A 19,908-nucleotide genomic window follows, 5' to 3' on the forward strand; every position below is an offset into this window, starting at 1 on the left:
GAGAATACTGGAAGTGTAAATCTTACAGCTAGAGGCAGCATATTACAGAAACATGAGTGTTAGCAAAAACATCCTCCATTTCCAGATACCATGATATTGCGTACACTCGCTTACTCTGCCAATAAGTCCAGAAGACTCATGAAATATGATGGGATCTCCTGGCACAGTAGACAAGGGGCACCGTTTATAGCCTGTCCTGTCACTGGTCACCGTCCGTATGGATGGAAGTCGCTGGTCCTGCAGTTCGCACTGTTCATAAAACTGCTGAAGAAGTTCTTGCGAAACGTGCGTTGGGGCGGCGGGGATTGTTTCTACAACACTACTCTACATGTCCGTCATCTATTTAGAACTGCACGCGCTCTTTACCTGTTTATATTAGGACAAGTCCACCTAAAGGATTTCTGTATTACATATAGGGCCCATCTTTATAGAACTCTCTGTTACTGTGTGTATTCCACCTGGTTTATTTACATGGATCCCTGCAGGAACGTTTGGCCGCCTCTGGCCTCACATGCTTTTTAATTATTTCATGTATGTTTTTCATGTTTAAATAAAATCCATTATTTTAAGGCACATATGCTCCTTGTTTTTTTTTACCCCCTTTTTTTGGTACAGCAATAAAAGCGCAGCAAAAAGTCAGCAAAATCTGTTTTATGTAAGTTGCTTCTTTATTGTCAAGAGAGCAGGTTTTGCCTGTGGAAAAAAACAGCAAAAACACAACGTGTGCACAAAGCCTAATGCTATTGTGCTTTAATGATTGTATTGTTAACGTTGTTACTTATGACTGTTGTGTTTCAAACTGTTACACTGTAAAGCGCTATATAAATAAAGATTATTATGATGCTAAAAATTGGCTACATCACTAAGAGTATGTGCACGTAACAATATTTTCAGGGTTTTTTTAAGCAAATCCTCTGCAAAATTCACCTAAAAAATTATTTCAGGAACTTTTGGAAAGCAATTCCAGTTCATTTCTATAAAAAATCCACTTTGTTAATATGAGGAGGCTTTTTTTCCTCTGAAGAGGTTTAGACAAACACCTGGTGGACAGAATTAAATTACGGGTCATTTCTTTGAACAGGATCCAGAAGGAAACCTCTCCAAACATGGCCCCGTCCAATCAGAAGGCAGAAGCTCCAGGAGAAAACCTCTTCCCAAACCTCTTACTAATCCGGTGTATAACAATAAATGGCCGCTGTCTGTGCAGTCAGATCTATCCAGGAGTGAGGGATCGTCTACATCATTATGTCATCTAGAAGGTTGGCTCAGTAATCTCTGCTCTTACATGATCAGGGTGGTGGTCTTCCCCTTCTCATCGTCGGTGGTCTCCTCCCTACAGGACAGGAAACAGATCATCGCATGTAAATGTGCAAGTAACAGTGCAGATTAGGATCAATATTAACAGAGAAAAGATACAATAAAATCATACTTTATTAGACATGCATTAAAAAGAGCAATACTGAACACCGACACACAACTCAAGCCAAAAAATGCTCCAGTGGCCGGGGAGTGACCTTAATGGGAACCTACTAGTGTAACCTCTGACAATGTGGGGTCCCAAACTGACCCTATTACATATCCCACCTAACCGCGGAGGTTGGCACCCTAGAAAACGCCAATGACGCCCCTGCTCAAACACTGGCACCAATAATCCCAAATATAGGGGAACAGGGCACAGGTAAGTCACATTACAGAAGGGTCATATTGGGACACAGGTATATTACCCACAAGAGCCGACATATATGCCGATAGTGGCAAACTAACACGGCTTCATCTCCTCATTATCCGCAAATATAAAAGTAAACTAGTCATCTGGGTAATTTCACAATGCATCACTGGGAACGGAAGCTGGCGGCCGCCTCGCGCGCATCGGTGGACGCCGGAGGGTGAGAATAGCACAATTTTTTATTTTTTTTAATTATTTTTAACATTATATCTTTTTACTATTGATGTTGCATTGGCAGCATCAATAGTAAAAAGTTGGTCTGGGATGGGGCGACCCTGGCACTGACTGGAGGGAAGTAGGGAGGGGCCAATTCGCGGGCGGACTAAGCCTGTCGCTGATTGGTCGCGGCCGGCCAGGATTTCCATGACAGACAGACAGACGGAAGTGCCCCTTAGACAATTATATAGAGAGATTATTAAGCTGAGCCGCTAGTCAGCCCGGTGGATCGTTTGTGGTGGTAAAACTACTACTGGATAACGGGTAGTAATAGAAAGCACTGGAGCGGCGGGTGCGAGCAATGAAGAGCAGGAGCACTACAAATACTGTACGGTGTCACATAATATTATAATTCCAGGAATAGCATACGTACTGGGTGGTTTCCATGGATGGACCGAACAGTCTGTCGCAGTTCCTTCTGTTGTAAAAGAAAAGTATTGATAAAGATTTCAGCAAATGTATGACAGCGACCTCAGACCCTCACTGATCTGACAAAGGGGACGTATCGGCGAGATCGCACCACTCAGTGTGTAGTGTGACTGCAGGGGGCGCCATAATGGCAGCTTCCTCTCCCTGCAGCTTCGTTCATCAGCTCAGGAGGATGGAGGGTTAAGTAATGTGGTTTTTTTACTGGACACTTTAATTGTTGATAGTCTAAGACCCAAATTTATCAAAGTAGTTTAACCAGAATTCTGAGATAAATTGCAAAATGTTGGCACAACTTGGAGTTGCGGAAATATTTTGCAGCTTTTGGTGTTTCCACATCACTTTCTCCCAGCTCCGCCAACATGGTGCACGCCACTCTGCAGATGCCGCTGATTCATGAAGAGGCAGACACTTCTTCATGGATCAGGAGCGTCTGACGCCACCACGACCCGAATCAAGACCAGCGCAAAATCACCGCTCTTCATGTATCGGAGCCTTAGTTTTTCTTTCTTAGTAAAATTCTTATCCAAATTTTTCTTTCTTCTGCTTATAAAGGTAAATGTTTCTCCAAGATAAAATTAGTCACGTCATTAAAGGGTTAAATGCAGTTAAGGCAGCTGAGTAATGCGCCCCCTGTGGTGACTTGGGGCATAAGTTCAAAATCTACAATAAAAAAGTGACATCTTGGGTTTTCCTTTCCGCTTTAATATTACAAATTACAGAAGGGATGAGAATGATTTTGGGGAATTATTTGCTATTTCATCTGCACTCGTGTTTACATGTGAGGTCTATTTATTACATAGGTTGAAAAAAAGACCTTGGTCCATCAGATGCAACCTTTCTCCACCTACTGTACATTTTGTCACTAAACTAACTATAACCCACAATGTTGTGTGTACTGAGGAGATCATCCAGCCCTTTATTAAGTGTCCGCCATTACTTCCTCCTGTGGTCGGCAACAGGGCCGAACTGGCCATCGGGCCGGTGGCAGTAGTGGGCCGCTCGAGTGTGCCGCTGTCGGCGCACTCCGCCCGCTGTCGGCGCACTCCCCCCGGCTGTCGGCGCACTCCCCCCGGCTGTCGGCGCACTCCCCCCGGCTGTCGGCGCACTCCCCCCGGCTGTCGGCGCACTCCCCCCGGCTGTCGGCGCACTCCCCCCGGCTGTCGGCGCACTCCCCCCGGCTGTCGGCGCACTCCCCCCGGCTGTCGGCGCACTCCCCCCCGCTGTCGGCGCACTCCCCCCGGCTGTCGGCGCACTCCCCCGGCTGTCGGCGAACTCCCCACGGCTGTCGGCGCACTCCCCCCGCTGTCGGCGCCCTCCCCCCGCTGTCGGCGCCCTCCCCCCGCTGTCGGCGCCCTCCCCCCGCTGTCGGCGCCCTCCCCCCGCTGTCGACGCACTTCCCCGGCTGTCGGCGCACTCCCCCCGGCTGTCGGCGCACTCCCCCCGGCTGTCGGCGCACTCCCCCGGCTGTCGGCGCACTCCCCCCGCTGTCGGCGCACTCCCCCCGGCTGTCGGCGCACTCCTCCCGGCTGTCGGCGCACTCCTCCCGCTGTCGGCGCACTCCCCGCCCCGCATTCAACTATACCGGCATCATAGACGCCGGTACAGTTGAATGCAATGATGGAGGAGAGAGCGTCTGCTGTCGCTCCCTCTCACATCATTCCCCGCTCTGCCTGGCGCTAACACTGCGTGTGCGCGATGACGTCATATCATCGGGCACCTGCTGTGTGTCGGGCGGGCAGACTGCAGCTGCTGAGACCGGATCCAGGAGCAGCGCAGGCACGAGGAGAGGTGAGCAGAGTGTTTTTTTTAATTATATATATACATCAATGAGTGATAACTGGATTGTGGGGCTTTTGGGGGGACTGCATTACATTCTATGGGGGCTGGCTGTAATACATTCTATGGGGTCTGTGCTGCATTACAGTCTATGGGGGTTGGCTGTAATACATTCTATGGGGGCTGGCTGCATTACATTCTATGGGGGCTGGCTGCATTACGTTTTATGGGGGCTGGCTGTAATACATTCTATGGGGGCTGGCTGCATTACATTCTATGGGGGCTGGCTGCATTACATTCTATGGGGGCTGTGCTGTATTACATTCTATGGGGCTGGCTGCATTACATTCTATGTGGGCTGGCTGGATTACATTCTATGGGGGCTGGCTGTAATGCATTCTATGGAGGCTGGCTGCATTAAATTCTATGGGGAAGGGCTGTATTACCTTCTATGGGGCTTGCTGTATTACATTCTATGGGGGCTGGCTGCATTACATTCTATGGGGAAGGGCTGTATTACATTCTATGTGGACTGTGCTGTATTACATTCTATGGGGCTGTGCTGCATTACATTCTATGGGGACTGTGCTGCATTACAGTCTATGGGGGCTGTGCTGCATTACATTCTATGGGGGCTGTACTGCATTACATTCTATGGGGGCTGTGCTGCATTACATTCTATGGGGGCTGGCTGCATTACATTCTATGGGGGCTGGCTGCATTACATTCTATGGGGGCTGGCTGCATTACATTCTATGGGGGCTGTGCTGTATTACATTCTATGGGGGCTGTGCTGTATTACATTCTATGGGGACTGTGCTGTATTACATTATATGGGGCTGTGCTGTATTACATTCAATGGGGGCTGTGCTGTATTACATTATATGGGGCTGTGCTGTATTACATTCTATGGGGGCTGTGCTGTATTACATTCTATGGGGGCTGTGCTGTATTACATTCAATGGGGGCTGTGCTGTATTACATTCAATGGGGGCTGTGCTGTATTACATTCAATGGGGGCTGTGCTGTATTACATTCAATGGGGGCTGTGCTGTATTACATTCAATGGGGGCTGTGCTGTATTACATTCAATGGGGGCTGTGCTGTATTACATTCAATGGGGGCTGTGCTGTAATACATTCTATGGGGGCTGGCTGCATTACATTCTATGGGGGCATTGCTGTAATACATTCTATGGGGTCTGGCTGCATTACAGTCTATGGGGGCTGGCTGTAATACATTCTATGGGGGCTGTGCTGTATTACATTCTATGGGGCTGGCTGCATTACATTCTATGGTGGCTGGCTGCATTACATTCTATGGGGAAGGGCTGTATTACATTCTATGGGGCTTGCTGTATTACAATCTATGGGGGCTGTGCTGTATTACATTCTATGGTGGCTGGCTGCATTACATTCTATGGGGAAGGGCTGTATTACGTTCTATGGGGCTTGCTGTATTACAATCTATGGGGGCTGTGTTGTATTACATTCTATGGGGACTGTGCTGTATTACATTCTATGGTGAGTGTGCTGCATTACATTCTATGGGGAAGGGCTGTATTACATTCTATGGGGCTTGCTGTATTACAATCTATGGGGGCTGTGTTGTATTACATTCTATGGGGACTGTGCTGTATTACATTCTATGGTGAGTGTGCTGCATTACATTCTATGGGGGCTGGCTGCATGACATTCTATGGGGGCTGGCTGTAATACATTCTGTGGGGGCTGGCTGTAATACATTCTGTGGGGGCTGGCTGTAATACATTCTATGGGGCTGTGCTGTATTACATTCTATGGGGACTGTGCTGTAATGCTGGATACAGCTGTGATTATATGTTATATAGTCGTGTTACACTCCCCTCGCTTCTTGTAACCTACAAGTGTACAAAGATATAATACAGTCACCAGGCGACAAGTGGGCCTGTGTAACTTCAAATGCCAGGGCTGAATTTTAGTCCAAGTCCGACCCTGGTCATCAATCCACAGTCTGACTGCTCTTACTGTAAAGAACCCTTTCCTATTTAGCTGTCAGAATCGCCTTTCTTACACCCGTAATGAGTGCCCCCTGGTCCTTAGTATGGTCCTTGGAAGGAATATGTTATGTGCCAGATCTTTGTACTGACCACACATATACACTGCTCAAAAAAATAAAGGGAACACTTTAAAACCAGGGATTCAAGCTTGAGGAGGCTAATTTGCATATTCCAGGTGCCTTCTGGGAAAAGCAAAGTCTCCCTAAGCTAGAAGATCGTTGGGTACAACCGGGACCAGCTGCTTGGAAAGCATCACCAAACCAGGGATTCAAGCTTGAGGAGGCTAATTTGCATATTCCAGGTGCCTTCTGGGAAAAGCAAAGTCTCCCTAAGCTAGAAGATCGTTGGGTACAGCCGGGACCAGCTGCTTGGAAAGCATCACCAAACCAGGGATTCAAGCTTGAGGAGGCTAATTTGCATATTCCAGGTGCCTTCTGGGAAAAGCAAAGTCTCCCTAAGAATTTTTGCCTGTAGGACATTATTGCAAGAGAGCTTGGCTGAGTAGATTACACAAGAAGGAAAGCACACAGCAAGTCAGCAGGATCTAGGAGCAACATGGCAGATGTGACAACCTACATGGTGAGCTGCAGCATGTGCTACATGTTCACAGATCGACCAGAAGAAGAATTAAATTTCACCTGTCAGAAGTGTAGACTAGTGGCCCTTTTAGAAGAAAAGGTGCGGGGTCTGGAAGAAAGAATAGCAACTTTGAAACTCAAAGAGAATGAAGACTTTCTAGACAGAACAGAAGCATCTCTACTGGTCACAGAAGGTGAAAAAAGTGTCAGAGAACCTCCAAAAGCAGATGAGTGGAAGCATGTGACGAAAAGAAGCAAGAAGACCATGGAGAAATCACCAACCACACAACTGAAGAACCGATATCAAATCTTTGTGGGGGATGAAGATGGCACACCTAAGAATGAAGCAATACCAGCAAGCAAAAAAGAAAAGGGCACACAGCAACAAGTGACAGCAAAAAGTACAGCCAAGAAGCAACGAAGAGTGGTGGTGGTGGGAGACTCACTACTGAGAGGCACAGAAGCAGCCATCTGCAGACCAGACATAACTGCAAGAGAAGTATGCTGCCTTCCAGGTGCGATGATCAAGGATGTGACCGATAGGATACCAAAGCTCTTCAGCTCCAAGGACGTCCACCCATTTCTTCTGATACATGTTGGCACCAATGACACGGCAAGGAAGGACCTACCGACAATCTGCAAGGACTTTGAAGAGTTGGGGAAGAAAGTAAAGGAACTGGATGCACAGGTAGTTTTTTCTTCTATCCTTCCAGTAGACGGGCATGGCACCAGGAGATGGAACAGGATCCTTGATGCAAACAACTGGCTAAGACGATGGTGCAGACAACAAGGATTCGGATTCCTGGACCACGGTGTGAATTACTGGTACGATGGACTCCTCGCCAGAGACGGACTACACCTCAACAAACCTGGGAAACACACATTCGCCAGAAGACTCGCTACACTCATCAGGAGGGCGTTAAACTAGAAGAAGAGGGGACGGGAAGAAAAACATTAGACTTGAACAAAGAAGACCCAGGAAAACATACTCAGAAGGGAGGTAAGAACATTTCTAAAACAATCCACAGCGAGGAGATTGGAACAAAACAAAATCCTCTAAACTGCATGCTCGCAAACGCCAGATGCCTGACAAACAAGATGGAAGAACTAGAAGCAGAAATATCTACAGGTAACTTTGACATAGTGGGAATAACCGAGACATGGTTAGATGAAAGCTATGACTGGGCAGTTAACTTACAGGGTTACAGTCTGTTTAGAAAGGATCGTAAAAATCGGAGAGGAGGAGGGGTTTGTCTCTATGTAAAGTCTTGTCTAAAGTCCACTTTAAGGGAGGATATTAGCGAAGGAAATGAGGATGTCGAGTCCATATGGGTCGAAATTCATGGAGGGAAAAATGGTAACAAAATTCTCATTGGGGTCTGTTACAAACCCCCAAATATAACAGAAACCATGGAAAGTCTACTTCTAAAGAAAATAGATGAAGCTGCAACCCATAATGAGGTCCTGGTTATGGGGGACTTTAACTACCCGGATATTAACTGGGAAACAGAAACCTGTGAAACCCATAAAGGCAACAGGTTTCTGCTAATAACCAAGAAAAATTATCTTTCACAATTGGTGCAGAATCCAACCAGAGGAGCAGCACTTTTAGACCTAATACTATCTAATAGACCTGACAGAATAACAAATCTGCAGGTCGTCGGGCATCTAGGAAATAGCGACCACAATATTGTACAGTTTCACCTGTCTTTCACTAGGGGGACTTGTCAGGGAGTCACAAAAACATTGAACTTTAGGAAGGCAAAGTTTGAACAGCTTAGAGATGCCCTTAATCTGGTAGACTGGGACAATATCCTCAGAAATAAGAATACAGATAATAAATGGGAAATGTTTAAGAACATCCTAAATAGGCAGTGTAAGCGGTTTATACCTTGTGGGAATAAAAGGACTAGAAATAGGAAAAACCCAATGTGGCTAAACAAAGAAGTAAGACAGGCAATTAACAGTAAAAAGAAAGCATTTCCACTACTAAAGCAGGATGGCACCATTGAAGCTCTAAAAAACTATAGGGAGAAAAATACTTTATCTAAAAAACTAATTAAAGCTGCCAAAAAGGAAACAGAGAAGCACATTGCTAAGGAGAGTAAAACTAATCCCAAACTGTTCTTCAACTATATCAATAGTAAAAGAATAAAAACTGAAAATGTAGGCCCCTTAAAAAATAGTGAGGAAAGAATGGTTGTAGATGACGAGGAAAAAGCTAACATATTAAACACCTTCTTCTCCACGGTATTCACGGTGGAAAATGAAATGCTAGGTGAAATCCCAAGAAACAATGAAAACCCTATATTAAGGGTCACCAATCTAACCCAAGAAGAGGTGCGAAACCGGCTAAATAAGATTAAAATAGATAAATCTCCGGGTCCGGATGGCATACACCCACGAGTACTAAGAGAACTAAGTAATGTTATAGATAAACCATTATTTCTTATTTTTAGGGACTCTATAGCGACAGGGTCTGTTCCGCAGGACTGGCGCATAGCAAATGTGGTGCCAATATTCAAAAAGGGCTCTAAAAGTGAACCTGGAAATTATAGGCCAGTAAGTCTAACCTCTATTGTTGGTAAAATATTTGAAGGGTTTCTGAGGGATGTTATTCTGGATTATCTCAATGAGAATAACTGTTTAACTCCATATCAGCATGGGTTTATGAGAAATCGCTCCTGTCAAACCAATCTAATCAGTTTTTATGAAGAGGTAAGCTATAGGCTGGACCACGGTGAGTCATTGGACGTGGTATATCTCGACTTTTCCAAAGCGTTTGATACCGTGCCGCACAAGAGGTTGGTACACAAAATGAGAATGCTTGGTCTGGGGGAAAATGTGTGTAAATGGGTTAGTAACTGGCTTAGTGATAGAAAGCAGAGGGTGGTTATAAATGGTATAGTCTCTAACTGGGTCGCTGTGACCAGTGGGGTACCGCAGGGGTCAGTATTGGGACCTGTTCTCTTTAACATATTCATTAATGATCTGGTAGAAGGTTTACACAGTAAAATATCGATATTTGCAGATGATACAAAACTATGTAAAGCAGTTAATACAAGAGAAGATAGTATTCTGCTACAGATGGATCTGGATAAGTTGGAAACTTGGGCTGAAAGGTGGCAGATGAGGTTTAACAATGATAAATGTAAGGTTATACACATGGGAAGAAGGAATCAATATCACCATTACACACTGAACGGGAAACCACTGGGTAAATCTGACAGGGAGAAGGACTTGGGGATCCTAGTTAATGATAAACTTACCTGGAGCAGCCAGTGCCAGGCAGCAGCTGCCAAGGCAAACAGGATCATGGGGTGCATTAAAAGAGGTCTGGATACACATGATGAGAGCATTATACTGCCTCTGTACAAATCCCTAGTTAGACCGCACATGGAGTACTGTGTCCAGTTTTGGGCACCGGTGCTCAGGAAGGATATAATGGAACTAGAGAGAGTACAAAGGAGGGCAACAAAATTAATAAAGGGGATGGGAGAACTACAATACCCAGATAGATTAGCGAAATTAGGATTATTTAGTCTAGAAAAAAGACGACTGAGGGGCGATCTAATAACCATGTATAAGTATATAAGGGGACAATACAAATATCTCGCTGAGGATCTGTTTATACCAAGGAAGGTGACGGGCACAAGGGGGCATTCTTTGCGTCTGGAGGAGAGAAGGTTTTTCCACCAACATAGAAGAGGATTCTTTACTGTTAGGGCAGTGAGAATCTGGAATTGCTTGCCTGAGGAGGTGGTGATGGCGAACTCAGTCGAGGGGTTCATGAGAGGCCTGGATGTCTTCCTGGAGCAGAACAATATTGTATCATACAATTATTAGGTTCTGTAGAAGGACGTAGATCTGGGGATTTATTATGATGGAATATAGGCTGAACTGGATGGACAAATGTCTTTTTTCGGCCTTACTAACTATGTTACTATGTTACTTAAACAACAGAATATAACTCCAAGTAAATCAAACTTCTGTGAAATCAAACTGTCTACTTAGGAAGCAACACTGTTCGACAATCAACTTCACATGCTGTTGTGGAAATGGAATAGACAACAGATGGGAATTATTGGCAATTATCAAGACACGCTCAATAAAGGAGTGGTTCTGCAGGTGGGGACCACAGACCACATCTCAGTACAATGCTTTCTGGCTGATGTTTTGGTCACTTTTGAATGTTGGTTGTGCTTTCACACAAGTGGCTCAGGTAGTGCAGCTCATCCAGGATGGCACATCAGTGCGAGCAGTGGCAAGAAGGTTTGCTGTGTCTGTCAGCATAGTGTCCAGAGGCTGGAGGCACTATCAGGAGACAGGCCAGTACACCAGGAGACGTGGAGGGGGCCATAGGAGGGCAACAACCCAGCAGTGGAACCGCTATCTCAGCCTTTGTGCAAGGAGGAACAGGAGGAGCTCTGCCAGAGTCCTGCAAAATGACCTCCAGCAGGCCACAAATGTGCATGTGTCTGCACAAACGGTTAGAAACCGACTCCATGAGGATGGTCTGAGTGCCCCACATCCACAGATAGGAGTTGGGCTCACAGCCCAACACCGTGCAGGATGCTTGGCATTTGCCACAGAACACCAGGATTGGCAAATTCGCCACTGGCGCCCTGTGCTCTTCACACTGAGCACATGTGACAGATGAGTCTGGAGACACCGTGGAGAGCGATCTGCTGCCTGCAACATCCTTTATCATGACCGGTTTGTTAATGGGTCAGTAATGGTGTGGGGTGGCATTTCTATGAAGGGCCACACAGCCCTCCATGTGCTCGCCAGAGGTAGACTGACTGCAATTAGGTACCGAGAGGACATCTTCAGACCCCTTGTGAGACCATATGCTGAAGCGGTTGGCCCTGGTTTCTTCCTAATGCAGGACAATGCCAGACCTCACGTGGCCGGAGTGTGTCAGCAGTTCCTGCAAGATGAAGGCATTGAAGCTATGGACTGACCGCCCGTTCCCCAGACCTGAATCCGATTGAGCACATTTGGGACATCATGTCTCGCTCCATCCACCAACATCACGTTGCACCACTGACTGTCCAGAAGTTGGCGGATGCTTTAGTCCAGGTCTGGGCGGAGAACCCTCAGTAGACCATCCGCTGCCTTATCAGGAGCATGCCCAGAGGTTGTGGGGAGCTCAAACAGGTAATTGGAGGCCACACACACTACTGAGCATCATTTCCTTGTCTTGTCGCATTTCTACTGAAGTTGGATAAGCCTGTAATTTGATTTTTCACTTTAATTTTGAGCATCATTCCAAATCCAGACATCTGTGAGATATTAATTTGGATTTACATTGATCATTTTTATGTTTTATTGTTCTCAACACATTCCACTATGTAATGAATAAAGATTTGCAACTGAATTATTTCATTCAGTGATATCTAGGATGTGGGATTTTAGTGTTCCCTTTATTATTTTAAGCAGTGTATTTATGAATGAGATCTCCTCTGAGACATCTTTTTTCTAAGCTAAACAAGCCCAACTTTTCTAACCTTTCATCATATGAGAGGTCTCCATTCCTGGTAATAATCTAGTTTCCGCCTTTGAACTGACTCTATCTTCAGAATATCCTTTTTAAAATATGGAGCCCAAAACTGGATCCCATATTCCAGATGTGGCCTCACAAGTGATTTATAAAGGGGTAACAGTATGGGATCGCAGGATTTTATCTTTTTTTATACACCGTAAAATCTTGTTGCCTTTGCAGCTGCTGCCTGACATCATTGAGTGCTGCTGCTCAGCTTACTTGTCACCAGAATCCCCAAGTCCTTCTCCTGTTCCGTAGTCCTGAGTATACTCCCATTTAATGTATAAGCAGCCATAGGATTACACAGCGCGGGGAGCACAGGCCGTGTGGTGGTGCAGGAAGCTGACGGCTCCCGACTCCACTATTGTATTCAGCCATATCTATGAGGATACAGAATGGACATGTGCCGACCTCCTGAGACCGCTCCCAAATCAAGCGACCTAGACAGGGGTATGCTATAGAGTATACATGCTTCTAATTACACCTTGTGTCTTTCTAAAGGAGCCATAGAAAATGCTGATCATGGTCTGTTCTTCCAGGTGCCATTTTAAACAGTAAAATACATAGAATTCATCTAACTCATGGGCAGCACGGTGGCTCAGTGGTTAGCACTGCAGCCTTGCAGCGCTGGAGTCCTGGGTTCTAATCCCACCAAGGACAACATGTGCAGGGAGTTTGTATGCTCTCCCCGTGTTTCGTGGGTTTCCTCCGGGTTCTCCGGTTTCCTCCCACATTCCAAAGACATACTGATGGGGAATTTAGATTGTGAGCCCCATCGGGGACAGTGATGATAATGTGTGCAAACTGTAAAGCGCTGTGGAATATGTTAGCGCTATATAAAGATTATTATTAAAGATTATTATGTGTCCTATAAACATCCTAAACTGAGAAATTACTTTCACACCCTGACAACTATCAGCGCAGACAGATGTACAGTGTGTGCAGACAGGTTTTATATCACTACTACCTGGAAAAAAAAGCACTTACAAAGTTTCCTCCATCTTGTTAAGATCTTCTGTGTACTTTTCCAATCTTTCTTGCAATGTTGCTTGGATTTCTCTCCTGTTGTACATGGAACATAAATCATCATCTCATATGTCAATGTATAAATCTCAGCAATGTGAGGAGCAGCAGTGATCACATTCCCCTCGGCCTCCATCCCAAATACTTTCCCAATATTTCCCATCGACATCACACCAATGATACAATGTTGTATCCTCAGAGCTGTCACTAGGGGGCGCTCCCTGTGTGAGGACAGAAGGCGGGCGGCATAAATACACCTCATGGCGATTCTACATTATTCATAGAGGTCGATCCCAGACTTATTTATTGCTTTCATTTCCCATTTTGGATCCTTCATTTTTTACTCCTTCCAAGAGTCACGGATCTGCAGCGCCCCAGAGACCTGGTCGTTGCAGTATGGCCCCATGGCGAGTAGCGGTACGTCCGATGGCACTAAGGAGTTCCCCTGAATAGGTATCACCAGAACACATTACACTTCACACTCCGGCCACTAGGGGGAGAAAAAGGCTTTATTTATTGGGCCACTCCCCACACTGGTAAAACTAGGGGCTGGGGAGGAAGTTAGTCAGAAGCTGACTGGGTTGGAACCAGGCAACATCCCGTGGCAGGGGGTGTTGCAGGGAGAAGACACAGGGGGGTCCCTGTCAGGCGTGGGAACCTGGCAGGCGCCTAGCGAACAGAACAGAACGTAACGGAACCGCGCCTGCACACCTTGCGGCGGTATCCTAAGAAAGAGACAAGAGGGGAAGAATATTGTGGAACAGTGTGAACGAGATCAGCACAAAGGAGAGCCAGTAAGAGTCGTGCCGTGAGAGGAAGGCAACATCTTACTGAGGCGCGTAGTCGGTGGCCGGATCACCGTAGGAGTAACTGACTTCAGGCCTTACTTCAAATTCCGCTGGACAGTTGATTATAGGTTGGCTGTCTACCTTTTACACCTACGAAGACATAGGGGGCAACATTGGGAGAGGGGCGTCTCTAGGGTCCCGGAAGACCTCCAAGCCTTCCCGTCAAACGGGTGGCGTCCTAGCCATACTATATCTGGGGGACGTTAGAAACTAGCAACATCTGGCACCAAAGAACGAGAGAGAGAGAGGAAGCTGTAGAGAACGAACGAAGGAGAACAGCAGTTGTGAGGACTATTCCGAATGCTCAGCAGGGTAGGACTACAACACACAGGCGCTATTGGTAGGCAACGATTTCCATCTGCGAGGGAAACTCTGGATGTGCCCATCGGACCGGCCGGTCTCTGATAGCCCGGTTGAACGTGCTCTGGACTGAGTGTACTGAAGCCTTCAGTAAAAAGGTAAAGAGACTGCAACCCTGTGTCCTCGTTATTGCCTGCACCTCACACCATCACCATCCACCGTACTGGGAAGCCCTGGGGATTTACTTCACCTGTGGGAAGGTATACCATCCGGCTGCTATTCCATCACCCCAGCGGACCCCACAGCAGCGTCGGTCACCCTGAGCGAACACCACAGGTGGCGTCACAAACCCCTGACAGACTGTACTACCACTTTCATTGGACGCCCCTTAGCAGGGTCACGACCGGGTCCAGCCACCGTGACAACCCCAGAACCGAGCAGAAAGGACCGGTACCGAGTGACTTGTGGCCCTGTGTCTGGGGGCGCTCCAGATCCCTTTATGTTTTGGTCTACATAGACATTTGAGCATTTGTCGACACAAGCAGAATTATTATTATTTTTTAATTTGTAAAATGTATTTATGCTGGTTTGTTGTCTCCATAATCATACTGACCTGGAGAATCATATCTCATTATCACTGTACAATTAACATTCTAAGTAAGAATCCCCAAAAACCATTACAGAATTTCCTTTTTTTCCCGCAATTTTGGAGAACTTGGAATTTTATTTCTAATACATCACATGATAAATTGAATAGTGTTTTTTAAATATACAACTTGTTCTGCAAATAAACAAGCCCTGATATGGCTATGGATGGAAAAATAAAGAATGAAGGCTCTTGGAAGTAGGGGGGAATGAATACGCAAAACAGAAGAATCCCATGTTGGTAAGGGCTTAAATAGGTGAACAGCCGCAGGTGGAGCTCACTCCTGCTAGGCTGTTATAGGCAGATGATGGCTGTGAAACCCAGCAAGTATCTCCCTGGGGCAGCTTCTGAGCCGCTCTGTCCTCCTGATGTGATCACATGCCGCCATCATTGGGATAACGTGACCTTCCCACTCACAATCCGTGTATAATGCAGATGTGACCCCTGGGGGCCTCCTGCCTCCTCTATCCACCACTATCCCTCTGCTTTCTACCCCTCCTCTTCACGTGTGGTCGCCAGGAGTCTCCATACAGTGTTCTTGGGGGGTCTGCTCTGGGCCGGTCCATCTACAAGCAGGGGGAGAATCTCACTCCCCCCATAGGGCAGTGTGCATAGTCCGGCCTGACCAGCCCCCCTGTGCTGTAGAGGGACCCGCACAGAACAGGGGGGCTCTGAGACCCCCAGAGCGCACTGTGCATAGAGGAGGCCGGCAGTGATGGCACAGATATAGAGGACTGGGAATCCGAGGAGCAGAAACATCAAACATTGGGGATTTTACTGTTAATTAGTGGGCTGCTCCACTACTAGGGCAATCCCCCTCACCCGTGGGACAGGTGGGGAGCGCCAGGATCGCTGGAAGCAGGTAAGTATGCCTCAGCGCCCTCACCCGCCGACCCTGCCACCCACCTTGACTCGAGTATAAGCCGAGAGGGGCACTTTCAGCCCAAAAATTTGGGCTGAAAATCTCGGCTTATACTCGAGTATATACGGTATTCAAAATTGAAGGCATACTGAACCAGCATGGCTACTACAGCATCTTGCAGTAGCATGCTATTCCATCCGGTTGGGGTTTAGTTGGGCCATCATTTATTTTTCAACAGGACAATGACCCCAAACACTCCTCCAGGCTGTGTAAGGGCTATTTGACCAAGAAGGTGAGTGATGGGGTGTTAAGCCAGATGACCTGGCCTCCACAGTCACCAGACCTGAACCCAATCGAGATGGTTTGGGGTGAGCTGGACTGCAGAGTGAAGGCAAAAGGGCCAACAAGTGCTGAGCATCTCTGGGAACTCCTTCAAGATTGTTGGAAGACCATTCCCGGTCACTACCTCTTGAAGCTCATCAAGAGAATGCCAAGAGTGTGCAAAGCAGTCAACAAAGCAAAAGAAGGCTACTCTGGAACCTAGAATATAAGACATAATTTCAGTTTCCAACTTTTTTGTTAAGTATATAATTCCACATGTGTTAATTCATAGTTTTGATGCCTTCAGTGTGAATGTACAATTTTTATAGTCATGAAAATACAGAAAAATCTTTAAATGAGAAGGTGTGTCCAAACTTTTGGTCTGTACTGTATATATATAAAATATGTGTGTAATATATATACACACACATATATAATATGTGTGTATATATAGTATATATACATATATAATGTGTGTGTGTATATATATATATATATATATATATATATTATTTACCTTGTAATGTCTTCACATCCTGTTCCGTTCAGATGTGTCTGTATCCCAGAATTTCAAGAGGCGGAAGTTCACCAACCGCCATATTGGGACACCCAAGTGATGGGTGTCTCAATATGGAAACTGCTGGTGGTACCAGCCTCTTGTTCGGTACCACCAGCGGAACACCATCGCACCACACACACACACTGTATACGCCGTATACAGCCTCTTGCATGGTACCACCAGCGGAACACGCCGCCGCCGAAATCAGCAGAATGAATCACTGACCGCTGCCATCTTTGTAGAGGAGGAGCGCATGCGGAGTTTTCATGTGACCACGCTATCTGTCTGCACAAAGATGGTGGCGGTTTGATTTACTGCGCCAGCATGAAGTCCGCACAGTGAATCATTTGGCTGATCCCGGAGGCAGATGCGCGACGTGTCTACAGGCAGAGGACGTCAGTCAGATTAAAGGGGTTTTCCCACGAACGTAAGTTCATTTTAAAAATTGTCTGTCTGACCGTGTAAGGAGCATACCACATCTCCTGGGCAGGGGAGGAAGCAAAAGACAATACTGACATTACAGCAGGGCATCACAGTGCATTCATTTTGTCAGGTAAAATATTTCACTGACTGCTTTTAAACAATATTTTACCTCACAAAATGTATCCTCTGCGATCTCCTGCTGTAATGTAAGTATTGTCTTTTGCTTCCTCCCCTGCCCAGGAGCTGTGGTATTTTCTGTTCACAGCCAGAGACAATTTTTAAAATGAACTTTTGTTCGTGGGAAAACCCCTTTAAAAAGCAAATGTCAACACCAACATGGCTCTTCCTAAAAAGTACGCCAATGACAACGAAAGGAAAGCAGCAAATGCACAACGTCAAAGACAACAACGGGCAAATGAGACTCGAAGAGCAACAGCATCGCTGGGACAAAAACAATTCATATAAGCGAAGGCATCAAGCACATGAGTCCGCTGATGCAAAAGTCATAAGATTATCACAGGATGCCTTTAGGCAACAACAGAGCCGCAAAAAGAAATCTGCAGTCTTCACAGCAATACCATGCTCAGAAGATGACCCATTGGAACCAGCACACCACACAGCCGAGTCTACAACTTCAAATTATATGAGGTTAACTAAGAAGGTATTTTCCCATCGCAAGCTACTTCAGGAACAATGTCCATTGGCCACAGCAAGAACACTGTCACACAATGCAGAAGTACACAGTCTACAACGACAAGCTGAAACACAAAGCCAGAGAGAAGTGCGACTACAACAGCTACGACAAATCAACATCCGCCAGCAAATAAGTCGCATACAAAAAGAAAGACATGAACTTCAACTACAAGCAAAAAATGTAACCCATGATGAAAACACAATTCACTAACTCAGCTGCGATCCCATGAACCATTTATGCAAAGTTGTCAATCTTTGAATTTCGGTGCTGAGACGCCTTCTGATGGAAAGTTTACTTAGTGCTGTGTTGTGAATTCCGCTCTTGGGCTCCCTCTGGTGGTTGTAAGTGGCACTTTTGTGAGTTCTGCTCTTGGGCTCCCTCCGGTGGTTTTAAGTGGAATGGCTGCTCCTTGGATTTAGCAATCTGCAGCTGCTTCCACTAATTGTCTTTCTGCTCGGCTATTTATGCCTGTCTCTTTCCTTCAGCCAATGCCACTTGTCAATGTTTCCTGGCTGGATTCACTTCTCTGCTTGGATTTTCCTGGTTTCCTGACCAGTTCAACAAAGATAAGTTCTGGCTTGCTCATTTCAGTCCACATGTTGTGGACTTATTGTTCTGTGCATTCTATATTTGTCCAGCTTGTCAGTATGGATTATTTCTGTTAGCTGGAAGCTCTGGGAAGCAGATTTACCCTCCACACCTTTAGTCAGGTGTGGAGATTTTTGTAAACTCTGTGTGGATTGTTTTGTAGTTTTTATACTGACCGCACAGTATCCTTTCCTGTCCTATCTATCAAGCTAGACTGGCCTCCTATGCTAAAATCTGATTTCATTTCTGCGTATGTTAGTTTCCCCTCCTCTCACCGTCAATATTTGTGGGGGCTATCTTTCCTTTGGGGATTTTCTCTGAGGCAAGATAGGTTTCCTGTTTCCATCTTTAGGGGAAGTTAGATCTTAGGCTGTGCCAAGGGGTCAAGGGAGCGTCAGGTACCCCCCACGGCTATTTTTAGTTGCGCTGCTAGGTTCAGGGTTTGCGGTCAGTACAGATACCCCCTCCTTCAGAGCTTGTCTCATGTTGTTCCTAAACCACCAGATCATAACACTACAAGTGGCCAAAAATGAATTAAACGCATCTCAAAAGAAGGAAAAGAAAGTTCTGAACCATTTTTTTTTTCTCTGTGCTCTGTTTTGTCTCTTTTTTCCTCTTGATTTCTGGGTGGTTCAGGATTTATTCTCTGGCATGGATGTTCAGGGTTTGTTTTCTCGTGTGGATCAACTTGCTGCAAGAGTACAGAGTATCCAAGATTATGTTGTCCAGACTCCGGCTTTGGAGCCTAGAATTCCTACTCCTGATTTGTTTTTTGGGGACAGATCCAAGTTTTTGAACTTTAAAAATAACTGCAAATTGTTTTTTGCTTTGAAACCCCGTTCTTCTGGTGATTCCATTCAGCAAGTAAAAATCATCATATCCTTGCTGCGGGGTGACCCTCAAGACTGGGCTTTTTCTCTTGAATCAGGGGATCCGGCATTATTGAATGTAGATGCATTTTTTCAAGCGCTCGGATTATTGTATGACGAACCTAATTCTGTGGATCATGCAGAAAAAAACCCTGTTGGCCTTGTGTCAAGGTCAGGAAGCGGCAGAATTATACTGCCAGAAATTAAAAAAATGGTCTGTGCTCACTAAATGGAATGAGGAGGCTCTGGCTGCTATTTTCAGAAAAGGTCTTTCTGAAGCCCTTAAAGATGTTATGGTGGGCTTCTCTACGCCTGCCGGTTTGAGCGAATCTATGTCTCTAGCCATTCAGATTGATCGGCGTCTGCGCGAGCGCAAAGCTGTGCACCATATGGCAGTGTCCTCTGAGCAGAGTCCTGAGCCTATGCAATGTGATAGGATTTTGACTAGAACAGAACGGCAGGAATTC

The 19,908-nt window shown here is 46.0% G+C and overlaps 1 long non-coding RNA gene across 1 annotated transcript; it reads right to left on the reverse strand.

Annotated features, from left to right (window-relative positions):
* Window positions 1-1,088: 1,088 nt before the first annotated feature.
* On the reverse strand, window positions 1,089-13,373 carry LOC138674363 (uncharacterized). Its single transcript, XR_011320606.1, has 3 exons — window positions 13,296-13,373; window positions 2,316-2,360; window positions 1,089-1,333 (listed from the first exon to the last, which is right to left on the reverse strand). It is a non-coding gene; the product is annotated as an uncharacterized lncRNA (long non-coding RNA).
* Window positions 13,374-19,908: the final 6,535 nt, after the last annotated feature.

The sequence above is a fragment of the Ranitomeya imitator genome, chromosome 4 (genome assembly GCF_032444005.1).
Source record: "Ranitomeya imitator isolate aRanImi1 chromosome 4, aRanImi1.pri, whole genome shotgun sequence".
Taxonomy (NCBI): domain Eukaryota; kingdom Metazoa; phylum Chordata; class Amphibia; order Anura; family Dendrobatidae; genus Ranitomeya; species Ranitomeya imitator.